This window comes from Anomaloglossus baeobatrachus, chromosome 2 (assembly GCF_048569485.1).
Source record: "Anomaloglossus baeobatrachus isolate aAnoBae1 chromosome 2, aAnoBae1.hap1, whole genome shotgun sequence".
NCBI classification, from domain to species: Eukaryota; Metazoa; Chordata; class Amphibia; order Anura; family Aromobatidae; genus Anomaloglossus; species Anomaloglossus baeobatrachus.
This window is the reverse complement of record NC_134354.1, coordinates 508,584,254-508,604,280: the sequence shown is the minus strand read 5'-3', so window position 1 is coordinate 508,604,280 and position 20,027 is coordinate 508,584,254.

The window sequence follows — 20,027 nt, the reverse complement described above, 5'->3', positions numbered from 1 at the left end:
GTAGTAGGGCAAGAAGATGCGAGGAGCCTGGTGACTTCTTCTTCTGTGACCGGATCAAAGAGTGAAAGTGAGCTAGATGAAGTGTAGGAGGGCAGACAATGTGTGGTGTTATGAGGCTGTGAGGAAATTTCCTGGCGTATATGGTCAATTTTTTCTTTAAAATATTTGGCTAGATCATCTGCGCTGAGGTTGGTGGTTGGGTCCGAGGAGGGAATGGAAGGTATCATATCAAAGAGTTGTTTAGGATTGTTGGCTAGAGAGGTGATGAGGGTGTTAAAGTTTTCTTGTTTGGAGAGGTGAAGGGCAGCATTGTATCTTTTGAGCATAAACTTAAAATGAATGAAATCTTCGGCTAGCTTGGATTTTCTCCACAGACGTTCAGCACACCTGGAACACCGCTGGAGAAAGCGTGTTTGCAACGTGTGCCAGGGCTGCTGCCATCTGCACCGAGTTGCTCTGCGTGTAGCAGGTGCAGCTTCATCTAGGGCACTCTGTAGGGTTTCATTATAATGTTTTACAGCAGAGTCAGGACATGAGAGGGAGGATATTGGGGCCAGTGATGACTGCAACTTTGCTGTTGTGTACGCTGGTAATCAGGGTAAATATCAGGTAACTAAGCAAAGCACTTTGCTTGGTTACCCGATATTTACCCTGGTTACCAGCATGCACCGCTTAGCGCTGGCTCCATGCACACGTAGCCAGGGTAAATATCGAGTAACTAAGCAAAGCGCTTTGCTTAGTAACCCGATGTGTACCCTGGCTACATGTGCAGGGAGCCAGCGCTAAGCGGTGTACGCTCGTAACCAAGGTAAATATCGGGTAACCAAGCAAAGCGCTTTGCTTAGTTACCCGATATTTACCCTGGTTACCAGCTTACGCTGCTTACACAGAGTCGGTGCTCATTGTTCTCCCGCCGTCAAACATGCCTATGTGTGCTGCAGAGTGGGAGACCAACGAGCAAAAAATGAACCTGAACAGTGTGTAATGATCAGCGATTTCACAGCAGGGGCCAGGTCGCTGCTTAGTGTCACACACAGTGAGATCGCTGATGAGGTCACTGGTACGTCACAAAACCTGTGACTCAGCAACGATCTCGCTAGCGATCTCGCTACGTGAGAAGTACCCCTTACCGATTATCACTACTTCAGGGATCTGCAAGAAATCCAAAAACTTTTTTTTTTACTTTAATAAGTGTTTTTTGAAAGTGTTTGTTAAAATTATCTGTGATGTTATAAATCATCACAATAGATAGGCCCAACTTTTTTTTATTATGTTTGATTATGCTGCAGTTCACTATGGACATGTGCAGGTTCAATATAAATATTACCTTTAGGTTTATATACAGTGGAACCTTGGTTTAAGAGTAACTTGGTTTGAGAGCATTTTGGAAGAAAGAAAAGCTTTTTAAAAATTTGTAATTTGGTTTAAGAGCAATGCTTTGCAAGAAGAGCAAATTCCCACTATGTACTCTTCCGATTCCATCCTTTTACCATGTTCTGGCCCGCTCTGGTGATACCGTATTTTTCGGACCATAAGACACACTTTTTTCCCCCCCAAATGTTGGGGGAAAGTGGGGGGTGCGTCTAATGGTCTGAATGTAGGGCTGCGAGGAATGAGGGTGCTGCGGTGGAGCGGGCCATTGGCAGCACGAGCAGGCTGTAGCAGCGCCTGCCGTGACTATGTGGGCCCGATCATTACATATGCACGCCCATCCTCCCGCCCGTCTCTCAGCACTGAAGCCGGCGCTGACAAGTGGGTGGGATGATGGGTGGGGGGTGCGCGCATAGTAAACAGCCGGCAGTGATCACCCCTGTCACCTACAGCATGGAGTGATCATGTGTGGCTGTATTCACTGCCCCCCGCACATCATCATCAGCATGGGGTGCAGTGAATCAGGCATACTCACCGTTCCCCTGCAGCACCGTGTTGTCCTCCTGTCTGTGCTGGTCAGCTGATCTGTGTAGAGAGCAGTGAGCACAGCGATGGCGTCATCGCTGTGCGCACACTAATCACACTGGTCAGGTGACCGGCACAGACAGGAGGACTTCGCGATGCTGCAGGGAAGTGACCAGTGACGGCTCCACACTCCAACGGCGCTGCTGCCGCCACAGACAGGGGGGAGAAGCAATGCTGCATGGAGCGAGGAAAGGTGAGTATAAACGTTTTTTTTTTGTGTATGATACAGAATACATGCCATATTCCAGGATGGGGTTATTTATCAGGATGGGGGTATATAGCAGGATGGGTGTATATAGCAGGATGGGGCCATATGGCAGGATGGATTGGGTATATAGCAGGATGGATGGATGGGGGTATATAGCAGGATGGATGGAGGTATATAGCAGGATGGGAATATATACCAGGATGGGAATATATAGCAGGATGGCGGTATATAGCAGGATGGGAGTATATAGCAGGATGGGGCCATATGGCAGGATGGATGGGGTATATAGCAGGATGGATGGATGGGGATATATAGCAGGATGGATGGCGGTATATAGCAGTATGTGAATATATACCAGGGTGGGAATATATAGCAGGATGGCAGTATATAGCAGGATGGCAGTATATAACAGGATAAGGGCATATACCAGGATGGGGTACATATACAAGGCAGGAGGATCATTACCAGGATGGGGTACCTTAGCAGAGAATTTGGGGACATTACCTCCATAACAGTGTAAGCAGCAGATCCTCGCCCTATAACAGTGTGTGATGACCACCTTTTTTGCTTAAAATTTTATTTTCCTATTTTCCTCCTCTAAAGCCAGGGTAAGTCTTATGGTCCGGTGCGTCTTATAGTCCAAAAAATACGGTAACTTTCTGTCCATATGTACTGTTCACTGTATAGAGTATTCCATTGCACAGTACAGTATATATTAAATAGCATTTCTATCAATTTGCATTTGTGGATACAGTATTGTACTTTCTTTCAGCTAACCAGTACAGCACATCTCTCTCACACCAACAATTCTATTGTAAGCTACAGTGCAGTTTAATTTGCTTTACATGTTTTTTACTGTACTGTATTTTGTTAGTTTACTGTTATAATTTTACAGGACATTATTTTGTATTACTGTAATAAGTTTGTATAAATACAGTAAATATTTTTAGGTTGTGGAACGAATTGTCTACATTTCAGCTTCCTATGGGAAAAATCACTTTGATAGAAGAGTAACTTGGTTTAAGAGCACACTCCTTGAACTAATTATGCTCGTAATCCAAGGTTCCACTGTACTTGTCGGCTGCCGTCTCTATGCTTTCAGCAAGTAAGCAAATATCCATTCTTTCATGTGCTTTTATTAATACTCCAAGCATTGTTATGTCCTTGTACTGATTGTTCTCACACAAACAATATAAATATTTAATTAACTTCTCGTCCTTGGTGACGACTAGATGTAAACGGCAATGCTTTTATTATTGTAAGCGAGAGACAAGACGGATGATAGATGCTATACAACAAATGTTATGCACTCGGAGAATAATAATACCATCACTGACTGATATTCTTGGGATGACATTCCCTTGGTGTAAAACAATGCATACTTTAAATAGTTTTCTGCCTTGTTTTCTTGAATATGAGAATTTGTCTGAGTGATTTTACCATGAGCTGTGCTTTGAAGATGATCAGTGTTTCAATCCCAGCTCCATTCAGCTAAGTGGAACCATGCCTTTGAAAATATGGCTAATGTTAGTGAACAATTAAGGGAAAATACTAAGCAGCAGGCGGATCAATAAACTGTGTTCCATGCTTATTTTAGAAAGCTTTTTGAATTGGTGCCAAATCCATATAAATAAAGTCTAGTGCAACAGTGAAAGAGCAAATACGAAGAAGTCAAACATGTGAAAATGAGGTAATGTGCCAGGTAGGATTAAGGTCACATACACGTTTCTGTTATTTGAGCTGCCAATCCAGCTACATTAGCTATGTATGAGAAATGAACCATCATAATTGCTGTGCAGATAAATATTATACATGTCCACAAGCTATTTTATGCTTAAGATAAGATAAAGATTTTATCAAGCTAAATGTCTCAATTAAATCAGTTTTTGTTGCTCAAATTTAAAGATCGCTCATATTGGCCTTTATTCTCTCTTCAGAGAGAATCCGATGCATTATGGTTATAACACTCAGCTCAAACTCTGCTGCCAGCGTGAGCCGAGTGTCATTTACTGGGAACCGATTTTCTTGCGGACAATATGAAGAACTTAATTTCTCCATCTTCTCCATTATTTGTTAATTGGACTGCACTTGGATTAGATCCAAGTATGGTACAATGATTTCCACACACCCATAGACTTGTATGGGTGCAAGCCGTCCGATATACACTGCCTTTCGCAATTTTTTTCTCATGTTGACTCAACATGACAAAAAAACGCTGGTTGGCAATGCTCCATAGTATAACATTGAAGTGAGTAGTAACCGATAAAACATCGGACAGCACTCGTCCGAGTTACATGCCAGTGTGAGAAAACCCTAAGATGGGAAAAAATGCAAACTATACAGAGAAAGTAAGGCTAAAGGCCACTTTACACACAGAGATAAATCTTTGGCAGATCTGTGGTTGCAGTGAAATCATGGACATATTGTTCCATTTGTACACAGCCACAAACCTGGCACTGATTGTCCACAATTTCACTGCAACCACAGATCTGCCGCAGATTTATCTCTGTGTGTAAAGTAGCCTTAAGTTCCCATGATGATTATTTGGTGCATTATTCATGCTGCAAATTTTCCAGATATTTAGAAAGGTAGTCTGGGTGTAGGCTACAAATCTACAGTCACTGAAGAATCCTCACAGCCAACAGGGCATGTGATATGAGGATTTACAAGTCATAGAGTGACTGTAAACTTGTTGGCTGGCCAACCTTTTTAAAGCTATGTGCGCACATTGCGTAGTGTCCATGCTGAAAATTCTGCAGTGATTTGGCAGTGCATGTGCGCTTCAAATCTCTGCAGAAACACTATGTAATGGACGCAGTGTGTCTGCAGAATAGATGCCGATGTCATGCGCTATGGATGATGCCTCTCCCACAGACAGAGTGGGAGCAGCATCCAAAGTGCACGAAAGAATTGACATACTGCATTTTTGAGTGCAGTGATTTGAATCAAAATTTCGTCATGCAAATCGCTGCGCTCTCAAACGCAACGTACGGATGGATTATGCACAATCTTCATAGACTGTGCTGGAGACGCAGGACACATGGGCTTACGCTGAAGTGCAATATGCAGCGTATACACATAAAATTACGCAACGTGCGCACATAGCGTAACTTGAGTCACTTGTGTTTTTTCTTTGCGTATTTTTACATGCAGTTTTATTGCATTTTTTAAACTTTTTTTTTGTCTCTTTTTGATTAGTCATATTTTAAATAAAACTGCTTTTTTGTAAACTTCTTGATATTTAGCTTGGTGATGCTCTAGGATTCAATTTTTGGGAGGGTCTTGGAAACCTGCAGAGTCTGGAAAGTAATATGGATTCAATCAAGAAAAGAGTAAAGATTATACTTTCTGTGAGGGAGCTGTAAATTCAGCAACTTTGTACCTTCCAACAAGAAAATCACCCCAAGCATAATTAGGCTACATGTGCACTCTGCATTTTTTGCCGTGTTTTTGCTGCGTTTTTGGTTGCAGTTTTGTTGTCGTAAAGTTCTCACTTTTGACTTCCCAGCTAGGTCTATGAGAATTCAGATTTGCTGTACATTGCAGTTTTTTCGTCTGCAGTTGATTTGTAACAAACGTCTGACAAACTGGAGATTGTTCATTCTTTTTGCGTTTTATCCCTGCATTTCTCAGTAGTGATGGGAGAACTCTCAGATCAATCCGCTGCCAACTGAAGGTCAGTGGGGGATTGATCCCTGGTATCTGACTGGATACCAGTCCCTATAAAGTTTATGGGGACCAGAATCCAGCGCAAAGTGGTAGAAGCAAACACTTCATACTTACTGATGCACCAGTGTGGCTGTACGCCTCCGCGACCTCTCATTCTTCTTCCGGGACCATTCATTAGGCCCATGCATATTCACTGCTTCCCTGCCCACCGGTGTCAGTGATTGGTTGCAATCAGATGCGCCCCAATGCTGGGTAACAGCGTGTATGAAGCTTCCAATCACAGTCGCCAGTGGGCATGTCTTTATCGTACAGAAAAATAAATATATTAAAAATTAAATTGACATAGGTTCCTCCCCTATTATAATACCCAGAACAGATAAAGTATACGACTACAGGCTGGAGCCCCCAGCCCTGCGCTTATCTTGGCTGTGTATCAAAATAGGAGGCACCGCATGCTGCTTTTTTAAAATTATTTAAATAAGTAATTTTTAAAAAACGGCATGCGGTCCCCCAAATTTTCATACCCAGACAATATAAAGCCAGACAGCTGGGGGCTGGTATTCTCAGGCTGGGGAGACCCATGCTTATTGGGCCCACCAGCCTAAATATATCAGCCTGCAGCCACCCAAGATTGTCATATCCATTAGATGCGATAACCCTGCACTTTGCCCGACTCTTCCCAAATGCTTTGGTGCAGTGGCAATCGAGGTAATAAGGGGTTAATGTTAGCTCATAGCTGCCAATAGGCCCTAGATTAGTAATGGGAGGTGTCTATGAGACTTCCCATCACTAATCTGTAAGTGAAAACAAATAAACACAAATATCCAAAAAATCCTTTATTTGCAATAAAATACAAAAAAACAGCCTCTTTCACCCCTTTATAAACTCCAAAAATACCCAGGTGCAACGTAATCCACATGAGATCCCTTGACGATTTTAGCTCTACTACATCTGAATTCACACCGAGCAGCCATTGAACATGGCCATCTGATGTGGGGTTCAGGCAGAGATTAAGTGAGCTGTGCGATGAGTGGTGACATCACTCAGGTTAGTCGTGACAACAGCTGGAGGTACACCACCTCCACCTCTGACTGCAGATAACCTGACCTCCCCAACTGGGGGCTGCAGCCTGTTGCCTTATGCTTTATCTGTGCTGGGTATCATACCATGGAGAGACCCTACGCCAAATTTTTTATTTACTTATTTATTTTTACTGTACGCTACAGGCTGTCACACAGGCTGGGAGCGCTGTCTGACTGGAACCAATCACAGATGTCAGTGGGCAGGGGAAGCATGAATATGTACGAGTCTAATGAGTGCCCCTGGAGGAAGAATGAGCGGGCCATGGAAGCAGTTACAGCCGCCCTGGAGACTTGGTAAGTATTGTGCGCTCGCTTTATTATTTTTTTCTTTATTTTTACATTACTTTTTTATTTCTTGAGTTCCCAATCCAGAACAATACCCGGAATTCCCTGAGAATTCTAGACCCGGCCCGGCACTCAGGTGCCTTTGAACCCGTGAGGGTTGGACTTTACAGTCCGGTCTGCCAATCCCTATTTTTCCCAAAAAACGAATCAAACCAGAACTGCCATAACGCACCAAAATACACTAAAAATACTCCATAACGCACCATCTTTACAAGCCTTTTTTAATTATATTTTTATTTCCAGGCTCTCTGGGGCAAGGTGCAGTTTTTGGTGCAGTTTTTGGTGCAGTTTTGACGTCTCAAGGGTGCCGTTTTCTTGTGACAACATGCACATGTAGCCTTAGAGTTCACCAAAGCTTGGTTTCAGAACAAGTCTTGGAAGATTCTGGAGTGACCTTCACAGTCACCTGACTCCATTGAAAATCTTTGGTGGAATTTGAAGAAGGCATGTGCTATATGTAAATCCAATAACTTTCATGAACTGGAAGTCACTACCCGTAATGAATGGGCTAAAATTCCTCATGAAGGCTGCCAGGAGCTGGTGTCTGACTATGCACCATATTTATAGTAGGTCATCATTCCCAAAGGGGTTTTACAAAGTACTAAACACTCTTATGAATTAATTTAATAATTCTGATAGTCAGTAGAGGTGGCATTTTGTGCTGAATTTAGAGAAATCACTGGTTACACTAGTTGTATTCAGCTAGATAAATTGTTGTTGTTTCATTGGCTTATTAATTACAAAGATCAGAAAGTTGGTAAATATTATTAATAAACCTAATTTGCAGTAAAGGTTCAATAATTTTACAACTATAGATTATATGGTTCCTTAGTATATGTGATATTTCTCACGAATGGACACTCAAAAAAAGGTCTCTTATTAAATGAGACATATGACCTTCCTATCAGCTTTCCAAATGATAACCGGTCAACATTTGCAGCTTAGACAAATATTTTATTAACAACACTTAATTAAATTGCCTTCTATGATGGCTATTGTGCCCTTTCCATTTTATGACTTTTTATATCTTGTTTATTAACAGCAAATATAGCAAATAATACTTGTCTGCCATGCTTCACTGTCTCTTGCGACTTTTTCAGCTCTGTTTATATACAGTGCTTCGGTAATTTTTTTAATGTGATTTTATATCAAATTTATATGCAATAAACCTTTCTTTGTGTATCTATTGTTTCTTGATTGTTTCAGAGCACCAAAGTATTCTCAATTCATTTAGTGTCATTTTCAAATTAGATTAGTGCATGGTACACTTTCCAGCATTTCCTGTCCTACTTTCAGTGATTCAGCTGACCATATTCAGATGTTTCACTTGCAGAAATAAGCTGTTGCCGTGAAGTCAGATAAGTGTCTGGTGCATGATAGGAAGTGCTGAATCAGGCACTAAGGATGTCAGAGAAAGGAACAATAAAAACATTGAAAAGCACCTTCAAATAAATGGTCACATGCCCACACAGTATGTACCCCAGTCTGTTGTCACAGTAAAAGTGAATAAAGGAGAGGTGTGAATGCTAAAATATTATTTAAAGTACTAGAAGGTGGCCCGATTCTACGCATCGGGTATTCTAGAATTTTCGTATTGTGTAGTTAATGTATGATTTTTGTTATATATATAGATGTTGTTGTGTGTAGTTGCCAAGTGTTTGTGTAGTGCGCTGTAAATGTTCTGGGTGTTGTCTGGGTGTAGCGGGGGGTGAGAGCGGTGTTGTTTGTGTGTTGCATTGTTTGTGGAGCGCTATGTGTCTGTAGCGTTGTGTGTGTGTGGTGCTGTGTGTGTTGCGCGGTTTGTGTGGGTGTGGAGTGCGTGTGTGTGTTTTGGGGGGAGGTATGTTTTGTGCAGTGTGTGTGTTGTGCGGTATGTGCGTATATTTGTGTGTGCCGTGGTGTTTGTGTGTTGGGTGTTGTGTGTGTGCGGCGTTGTCTGTGTGTTTGGGTGTCTGTGTAGGGCGGTGTTTGTGGTTCCCAGTGTGTATGTGGTGTGTTGTGCGGTGCGTGCATGGCGGTGTGTGTGTGTTTTGGGGGGAGGTGTGCACCCCCCATCGTGCTCCATCCCCCATGCTGTGCACCCCCCATCGTGCTACATCCCCCATGCTGCGCACCCCCCATCGTGTTCCATCCCCCATGCTGCGCATCCCACCTCGTGATCCATCCCCCATGCTGTGCACCCCCCATCATGCTCCATCCCCCATGCTGCGCACCCCCCATCGTGCTCCATCCCCCATGCTGCGCACTCCCCATTGTGCTCCATCCCCCATGCTGCGCACTCCCCATCGTGCTCCATCCCCCATGCTGCGCATTCCCCATCGTGTTCCATCCCCCATGCTGCGCACTCCCAAACGTGTTCCATCCCCCATGCTGCGCACCCCCCATCGTGCTCCATCCCCCATGCTGCGCACTCCAAAATGTGCTCCATCCCTCATGCTGCGCACTCCCCATCGTGCTCCATCCCCCATGCTGCGCACCCCCCATCGTGCTCCATCCCCCATGCTGCGCACTCCCCATTGTGCTCCATCCCCCATGCTGTGCACCCCCCATTGTGCTCCACAGTCACACATCAGACAGTATACACACACACATCTGATCGCATACACTCACACCCCACTTCTGCCTGTGCCCTCCGGTGTGCGGTCCCAGCAGCTGTGCTGCACGCAGTGCTCCTCTGCCTTCTGCCGACACGCACACACCCGATCGCATACACGCACACACCCGATCGCATACACGCACACACCCGATCGTATACACGCACACACACATTGACGATATTGCACATACGCGCTCACACTCACAACATCCGGAGATACCACATGTTTCTGGCCATGTGATCCTCCGGCAGGTCCTGGACGGTCACTGCACGCACAGTATCGCCGCCGAGAAGCAAGCGATATCACTGGATGTTGTGAGTGTGTGGATGCGATCTGATGTGTGTGTGAGGTGTGTGTGAGAGTGAGTGTGATCTGATGTGTGTGTGTGTGTCTGTTCTTATGTGTGTGCATGTGTGTGTGTTCCGCCGCTGCAGGACCTTGATGCGCTCCCCTGGGACCCGGTGTACGCTGGTAACTATGCTACACAATATTACTCGATGTGTACCATGGTTACCAGCGTAGCCCGCCCCCCGCTTGCACGGGAGCCCACACCAGCGTACGGCGGCAACCCCAGCAATGCGAGGGCATGTGTCAGCTGGGTTGGCGGCGTACGCTGATGTGGGCTCCCGGGGGTAAAGCACTCACCTGGGAGTCGGGGCTCCGTGTCGTTTCGGGGAATGCGTGCGGGGGGCGGGGCCAGAGCGAGCATGCAATGCGTGAGGGGGGCGGGGCGTGGACGAGTTGCCAATGCAAGCAGGGGGCCGGGGCGAGAGGCCAATCCGTGGGGGGGGGCGGAGCCTGGGCGAGCAGCCAATCCGGGGGGGCAGGCCGAGCCCAGCGGCCAATCTGACGATTGTCACTTTAAGGACACAATTTTGGAGCAAGACAGACAGACAGACAGATAGACAGACAGACAGAATAAGGCAATTATATATATAGATAACTGTCGTTTTCATTTGAACTTCATACTAGCTGTAGTACGTGGCGTTGCCCGGCATAGTAGCTAAGTTTCTTAATCCCACTTTCCCTCTCTCCCACTTTCTCACTCTCCCTCTCTCCCTGTCTGTCTCCCTCACTGTCTGTCTCATTCTCTGTCTGTTTTCCTCTCTGTCTGTATGCCTCTCTGTCTGTCTCTGTCTGTCTCTGTCTATCTTTCTGTCAGTCTCTGTCTCTGTCTGTTTTTGTCAGTCTCTGTCTCTGTCTCTCTGTCTGTTTCTGTCTCTCTGTCTCTGTCTGTCTCTGACTGTCTCTCTCTATCTATATTTCTCTCTCTGTCTGTCTGTGTCTTTCTCTGTCTTTCTGTCTGTCTTTGTCTGTCTCTCTCTGTCTGTCTCTGATTTGTCCGTGTCTCTCTTTCTCCACCAAAATCATATATGCTGAACTAAGAATGTCCTTCATTGCCTATAGCGACCAATCAGAGCTCTTATTAATGACTTGTAGCTCCCAGCTCCATTGACTTTAATGTAAGCAGGTTCTTTGGTGAATAAATGAAGCGCGGGTTTAATTTTCCCCTCAAAACATAGTCTATGATGTTCCCTGAGTCACCTGAGGAGGTTGTGCAAAATTTTGTGATTGCAAATGCGATGGTGTGGAATCCTTTAGCGGACACACACACACACACACCTAGCTTTATATATTAGAAATCAATAGTACACATGAAAAGTAACAACTTTGTAATTAACTTTATCAGACAAATCTGCTTCTTTCTCTGTCAATATTTCTCAGTCATTATCAAAAGCTGTATACGGTGAAAAGTTTCCCACTACTGAGATAGAAGATGACAGTTACTGAGAGTCTATGACAATGGGAGGAGGGAGGAGCTAGAGGCAGAGCTCCGCCCCTTCAATCTACATAGAACCTCATCAGTATCTGCCATCTCCTATCTCAGTAATGGGAAAGTCTTCACTGAATACAGATTTTACCTCAGAAGTGAGAATTTTGATAATGACTGATCAATTCTGGCAGTTAAATAAGATATATTACAAAGTTGCTTATTTTAATGTGTACTATTGATTTATGAAGTAAAAATGAAAATGACAGTTACGCTTTACATATATTATCTACACAATATACTGTATTCCTAGTGTTAAAAGCAAATATTCATTTTGTGGATTATAAAAAATGAGTCATCTAAGAAGAACTTTCTCTAAGTCAACAGTGGCCAGTTTTTACTCTTATTTAATTCCTGCTGCTCTTCTGCGTAGCATATTTTATTTTGTTTTCTTGTTGATTTTAAAATCCATCTTATGGTTTAACAGATATAGGACGTTTTATTTACCAAGGGGTCTTGGTTCACATGATTCTCTGGGGTATGTCTTTAGGTCTGAAGGTTGCTTTGCATTTTACTCTGCAATCTTAATAAAGACCATCAAATTTAAAATGAAAAAGGTCCATATCTCTGGAACAAGATGGTGAATTTTATGAAAAACATCAATCTGCATACTTAGGGGAGCAGAAAGAATAAACTAAGAGCAAAATCGCACAACTTTTGACCTGGTGGCAGTTCATCTTTAAAGGAGTTTAAAAAGGAATATATATCGTATTTTTCCTTTTTGTAAGATGCACTAGATTATAAGATGCACCCCAAATTTAGAGCTAAAAAAGGTAAAAAAAAATATGGGGTTCATTTTTTAATCCAGTGATGTCTTACCAAGGAGGCGGGGCAGCAGCCTTGCTGTCCACTGCACAGAGTCCACAGAGCAGGGCCGCCCACCGCACAGAGCAGTGCCACCCACTGCACAATGGCGCACAGAGCAGTGCCGCCTGCCACACAGAGCAGCTCCGCAGAGAGCAGCACAGCGCACAGCATTGCCCTGCCTCCTGTGACCTCTCTCCACCACCCCACATTAAGCTACATTCGGATTTTAAGACGCACCTCTCATTTTCCTCCCAAATTTTTGGGAGGAAAAGTGCATCTTATAATCCGAAAAACTAGGTAATTTATTGCCTATCCTTAGAACCGTCCATTGTTAAATCCTTGAAGATCCAACTTGCACCACCTTTGCCGATCAGATGATTCAAGAAGCCGTGGTCCTTATTCTAGAAGTTCATAATAATATCTGCTTTCTTTAAGAAACTATAAATAAAATTGTTTCCGACTGTATAAATATCAATTTGACATCATGCTAGGGGAAGTATCAAAACTTTTGAATGGGATAAATTAATAAATAATATTAACCCCTTCACGACCTTGGACGGATCTATCCGTCCAGGATCGTGTCGGGTTAAGCCCCACCCCCTGCCGCGGGCAGGCGGCGTGGATCGGCACACATATCAGCTGTTTTCAACAGCTGACATGTGTGCCTACTAGCCGCGGGTGGAATCGCTTCCACCCGCGGCCATTAACCCCTTAAATCTTGCTGCCAAAGTCTGGCAGCAAGATTTAAATGCGCGCGGCCATGTTTGTTACTCACCGCCGCCCCCACCGGAAGTCACGTGTGTTATCACGTGACTATCGGTGGTTGCCATCGTAGCACAGGGTCATGTGATGACGCCTGCTGCTACGATGTTTCACTTTCATTTTCCCTCGGCCGAGAGCAGAGGGAAAACCAAAGTGACTGAATCTGCTGATTACAGCGGTATAGCTGTGATCAGCAGATAGCGATCAGCAATCGGATTGCTGATCGCTATAGCCCCCTAGGGGGACTAGTAAAATAAAAAAAAAAAGAAAAAAAAAAAGTTTTAAAAAATAAAAAAAACAACAAAAAACCTAAAAGTTCAAATCACCCCCCTTTCCCCCCATTGAAAATTAAAGGGTTAAAAAATAAATAAATATACACATATTTGGTATCGCCGCGTTCAGAAATGCCCGATCTATCAAAATATAAAATCAATTAATCTGATTGGTAAACGGCGTAGTCGCAAAAAAATTCCAAACGCCAAAATTACGTTTTTTGGTCGCCGCAAGTTTTACGCAAAATGCAATAACAGGCGATCAAAACGTAGCATCTGCGCACAAATTGTACCATTATAAACGTCAGCTCGAGACGCAAAAAATAAGCCATCACTGAGCCATAGATCCGTAAAAATAAGAACGCTACGTGTTTCGGAAAATGGCGCAAAACGTGCGCCACGTTTATTGGACAAACTTGTGAATTTTTTTTAACCCCTTAGATACAAGTAAACCTATACATGTTTGGTGTCTACAAACTCGCACCGACCTGAGGCATCACATAGATACCTCAGTTTTACCATATAGTGAACACAGTGAATAAAATATCCCAAAAACTATTGTACGATCACACTTTTTTTGCAATTTTTCCGCACTTGGAATTTTTTTGCCGTTTTCCAGTACACTGTATGGTAAAACTTATGGTTTCATTTAAAAGTACAACTCGTCCCGCAAAAAACAAGCCCTCATATGGCAAGATTGATGGAAAAATAAAAATGTTACGCCTCACGGAAGAAGGGGAGCAAAAAAACAAAAACGCAAAAATGGAAAGTGCCCGGGGGCTGAAAGGTGTTGTCCAATCTAAAACAACAGGTTTGAGGTTTTTCAATATGAACAGTGGTGGAAAATAAGAACTGTTACTATTTGACTTTTTTCTTTATGTGTCATTTTTTGTATGTTATATATCTATTTATTGCTTATAGGGGTTATCTGGTCTAAAATGACAAGTTTTCAGTTAGCCTCTGTGGCACCAGACTTGTGAACCCTCACATCCAGAGCACAATGCGCTGTGAGAATTCTCTGCTGTGAGCACTGGGAATGGCGTTCATGTGACCACAAGCATTTGATATGCACACTCCTGGCCAGAATTCTTCCAGACTGTTTCTGGCGTGCTCAATGCAAGTGTGTTGCACAAGGCCAGAAAAAGTCTAGTCGGATTGTGGTCGGGAGTGTGCATATCAAATACTAGTGATCACGTAACCGTCGTTCCCAGCACTGACACCACAGAATCCTTACATAAAACTGGCCATTTTGTGTGCCAATTATTTCAATTTTTACATGGTTTTCATAGCAGTAATTCATGTCTATATTTGCATATTCATTGCTACACATATTATAGCATTACAGAGTGCAACTGTCTCCTTTTCGTTATTATGTTCCATGTTCAGTTTGCACTTGTTCACCTTACAAAGGTAGGATGTGCCATCAGTGGTTTTCCTGGGACATTAAATAGCACACTAGCGGGCCCTGATCTTTGCTGTTAAGGCCTAGTTACACTAAACAACTTACCAGCGATCCCAACAACGATACAACCTGATAGGGATCGCTGGTAAGTTGCTAGGAGGTCGCTGGTGAGATGTCACACTAAGCAACGCTCCAGCGATCCCACCAGCAACCTGACCTGGCAGGGATCGCTGGAGCGTCGCTACACGTGGAAGTATGCTGCACTTGGTAACTAAGGTAAATATCGGGTAACCAACCCGATATTTACCTTGGTTACCAGCGCACACCGCTGGCTCCCTGCACACCTAGCCACAGTACACATCAGGTAAATTTCCCGATGTGTACTCTGCTACGTGTGCAGGCAGCAGGGAGCCGGCTTCTGCGGACGCTGGTAACCACGGTAAACATCAGGTAACCAAGAAGCCCTTCCCTTGGTTACCCGATATTTACCTTCGTTAAAAGCGTCTGCCGCTCTCACACTGCCAGTGCCGGCTCCCTGTACTCCTAGCCACAGTACACATCGGGTTAATTACCCGATGTGTACTCCAGCTACGTGTGCAGAGAGCAGGGAGCCTGCACTGGCAGCTGAGAGCGGCGGACGCTGGTAACAAAGGTAAATATCGGGTAACCAAGGGAAGGGCTTCTTGGTTACCCGATCTTTACATTGGTTACCAGCGTCCGCAGAAGCCGGCTCCCTGCTGCCTGCACATTTAGTTGTTCCTCTGTCGCTGTCACACACAGTGATGTGTGCTTCACAGCGGGAGAGCAACAACTAAAAAATGGTCCAGGACATTCAGCAACAACCAACGACCTCACAGCAGGGGCCAGGTTGTTGCTGGATGTCACACACAGCAACATCGCTAGCAAGTTGTGCCTCAGCAGCGATGTTGCTAGCGATGTTGCTTAGTGTGATGGTACCTTTAGTTACAGCATGATAAAGCTGTTTGTCAGCAGTCCGAATCAGAACAGAAGCAGATATTATCAGGAGTGTTTATGGTGAGTTTGAATTCTGCTTTCTCCCTGTCTGACTTTTTTTGTGAGATTAACCACTCCAGTCCCAGCCCTCTCCTGGGTTGGGGGTGAGGGTATAATAACTAAGGCTATTCAGGAGTTAGGGCTATGCTGGTGGTCCAGACCTCGCCATCATCAGGCATACCTCTTGGCCTGAGGGCCAGTATAGGAGTCCCATTCCCAGTTCTACATCACCCATCCTGACAGCTGGCTGTTACTAAGCAGGGAGCACACCCCTTAGTGTGTGATGTAATATCCCAGAGGTGAGGGGGAGCAGTGGGAGCAGCTACCCGATCACACTGAATTACAGCTGTTATCATGCTGTTACTAACAGCAAGGAGCACACTCCCTGATGTGTGATAAAACAACACTGAGGGAAGAGGGAGCAGTGAGAGCAGCAGCTGGGTGTCACACTTTGATACATGGCAGACGCATTCAGACCAAACGATGTCTGGACGCACAACAAAAATACAAACAACAATACAACAGGTAGGGGGAAAACACTGGAGACATAATAACAATAGTTGACCCTAGCTCTAGCGAGAGGGGTAGATGGGCACCTCCTGCACTCACCTGCTGCTGACCCTACACTCCTAACCAGGCCCTATAAAGTCTCCTCAACTGTCGCCGAACAGGAACCTGAGACCTTAAGAAAAACCCTGTAGTGGCCTGGCTAGTGCGTTGGCTGGTGGCCGACACTAGCTCCATCGCAGCACTAACACACAGAGAAAAGAAAGACCAACAGGGGAAAACAACAAAGGAGAAAGTCCAAATGCAGGATCAAGCCTTCACAGGTCCTTACACCAATGCGGCCATAGAACAAATGGCTTTCTATCTTCAGCAGGGATTGCTGGGTAACACCTCTATTTAAACCTAAAAAAAAAAAAAAAAAAAGACGCAAGAGAGAGGCGATCATCGGTTCAACTCATTTTTATTTTTATATTGTGATAGAGAACATGCAGAGAGGTGATGGGGGAGAGAGTAACGGTATACATCACCGCAGACAGTACAACAATGGCAACTATGTACTAGTTGAATGCAAAAAATTGGTATATTGTCATATGCAAACAGGGAAAAATGACCCACAGATCAAAAACGCATGCTCACAGAGATGGTGCACCAGGGAAACTCTTAATATAAGATATAATAAAGAAATAAACTAGAAAACCTAGTGTATATATAAGAGGAAACCATGGATAACAAAATTTCACCTCTCAATTTAGAGAGAAATGTATCATATACAATACACCGTGTGAGCATGTATCCATGCTGGTGGTGGAAAGCCACAACATAGTGGGAAAGCATAAGGACCACAATGACTAATTATAGAAAGTGAATAAGATAATACAATATATGTATATTCTCACATTAGGGTTAATGTGCTTTTCCAGCAGTAGCGGTATAGACCAGCACCAACAGGGGCAAACATATCTACTAGTTGCTGAAGCACACAATACACTTACAGCATGAAGATACAAAGCAGCATGCAGTCATCATTTCAAGGGTACTAACCACTGATTGAAGCAAGGCAATCATACGATAATAACATTACCTAGATAAAGAGGACTGCGGAGGGAATGCGCCCGATGCGCATTTTGGAGTGTACCTTCGTCAGGGAACGATGAAGGTACACTCCCCCTGACGAAGGTACACTCCAAAATGAGCATCGGGCGCATTCCCTCCGCAGTCCTCTTTATCTAGGTAATGTTATTATCGTATGATTGCCTTGTTTCAATCAGTGGTTAGTACCCTTGAAATGATGGCTGCATGCTGCTTTGTATCTTCATGCTGTAAGTGTATTGTGTGCTTCAGCAACTAGTAGATATGCATGCCCCTGTTGGTGCTGGTCTATACCGCTACTGCTGGAAAAGCACATTAACCCTAATGTGAGAATATACATATATTGTATTATCTTATTCACTTTCTATATTTAGTCATTGTGGTCCTTGTGCTTTCACGCTATGTTGTGGCTTTCCACCACCAGCATGAATACATGCTCACACGGTGTATTGTATAAGATACCTTTCTCTCTAAATTGAGAGGTGAAATATTGTTATCCATGGTTTCCTCTTATATATACACTAGGTTTTCTAGTTTACTTCTTTATTATATCTTATATTAAGAGTTTCCCTGGTGCACCATCTCTGTGAGCATGCGTTTTTGATCTGTGGGTCATTTTTCCCTGTTTGCATATGACAATATACCAATTTTTTGCATTCAACTAGTACATAGTTGCCATTGTTGTACTGTCTGCGGTGATGTATACCGTTCCTCTCTCCCCCATCACCTCTCTGCATGTTCTCTATCACAATATAAAAATAAAAATGAGTTGAACTGATGATCGTCTCTCTTTTGCGTCTTTTTTGTCTGTCATCAGCGATTTGGTTCACATATTACAGTCCTTTTCTGCGTTACATATGATGTGTATATTTATGCATATATTTTGGTACATAAATCAATAACTTTATAATATGCAGTTGTTTACGCCATTACTTATTCTTGCTCTATTTATACCTGAAGGGCATGGCTACAAAGCCACTGTAGCTGACACACTCAGCTAGAGACTGCTGGAGAAGTTGCCAGCAGAAAAGCTGACATTAACCATTTACAGTAGGTACTGAAGGAAGCAAAACCACAATTAAATGTGGATAATCCAATACAGATGAGAGGCTGTCACTAGTGTCCAAAAACAGGGAGACGATCGTGAGACTGAGTCATACTGAATGCAGGTATTGTAAGGATATAGGACTGCACTGGGTATCTCATCTTTATAGTTTAAGAGGACAAGGACATTAGTAGAATTTTTCATCTCCCCGGACTAACCCTTTAATACTCATTAGTCTGCTGCAGTCCCCTGCTCATTAACAACTTTTTCGAAGATTGTAAAAATATAACCCCAAACCACAGAATTTGATTAGTTACAGTCATATGAAAAAGTTTGGGCACCCCTATTAATGTTAACCTTTTTACTTTATAACACTTTGGGTTTTTGCAACAGCTATTTCAGTTTCATATAGCTAATAACTGATGGACTCAGTAATGTTTCTGGATTGAAATGAGGTTTATTGTACTAACAGAAAATGTGCAATCTGCATTTAAACAAAATTTGACCGCTGCAAAAGTATGGGCAGCCTTATCAATTTCTTGATTTGAACACTCCTAACTACTTTTTACTGACTTACTAAAGCACTAAATTGGTTTTGTAACCTCATTGAGCTTTGAACTTCATAGGCAGGTGTATCCAATCATGAGAAAAGGTTTTTAAGATGGCCACTTTCAAGTTGTTCTCCTATTTGAATCTCCTATGAAGAGTGGCATCATGGGCTCCTCAAAACAATCCTCAAATGATCTGAAAACAAAGATTATTCAACATAGTTGTTCAGGGGGAAGGATACAAAAAGTTGTTTCAGAGATTTAAACTGTCAGTTTCCACTGTGAGGAACATAATAAGGAAATGGAAGAACACAGGCACAGTTCTTGTTAAGCCCAGAAGTGTCAGGCCAAGAAAAATATCAGAAAGGCAGAGAAGAAGAATAGTGAGAACAGTCAAGGACAATCCACAGACCACCTCCAAAGACTTGCAGCATCATCTTGCTGCAGATGGTGTCAATGTGCATCGGTCAACAATACAGCGCACTTTGCACAAGGAGAAGCTGTATGGGAGAGTGATGCGAAAGAAGCCATTTCTTCAAGCACGCCACAAACAGAGTTGCCTGAGGTATGCAAAAGCACATTTGGACAAGCCAGTTACATTTTGGAAGAAGGTCCTGTGGACTGATGAAACAAAGATTGAGTTGTTTGGTCATACAAAAAGGTGTTATGCATGGAGGCAAAAAAACACGGCATTCCAAGAAAAGCACTTGCTACCCACAGTAAAATTTGGTGGAGGTTCCATCATGCTTTGGGGCTGTCTGGCCAATGCCGGCACCGGGAATCTTGTTAAAGTTGAAGGTCGCATGGATTCAACTCAGTGTCAGCAGATTCTTGACAATAATGTGCAAGAATCAGTGATGAAGTTGAAGTTACGCAGGGGATGGATGTTTCAG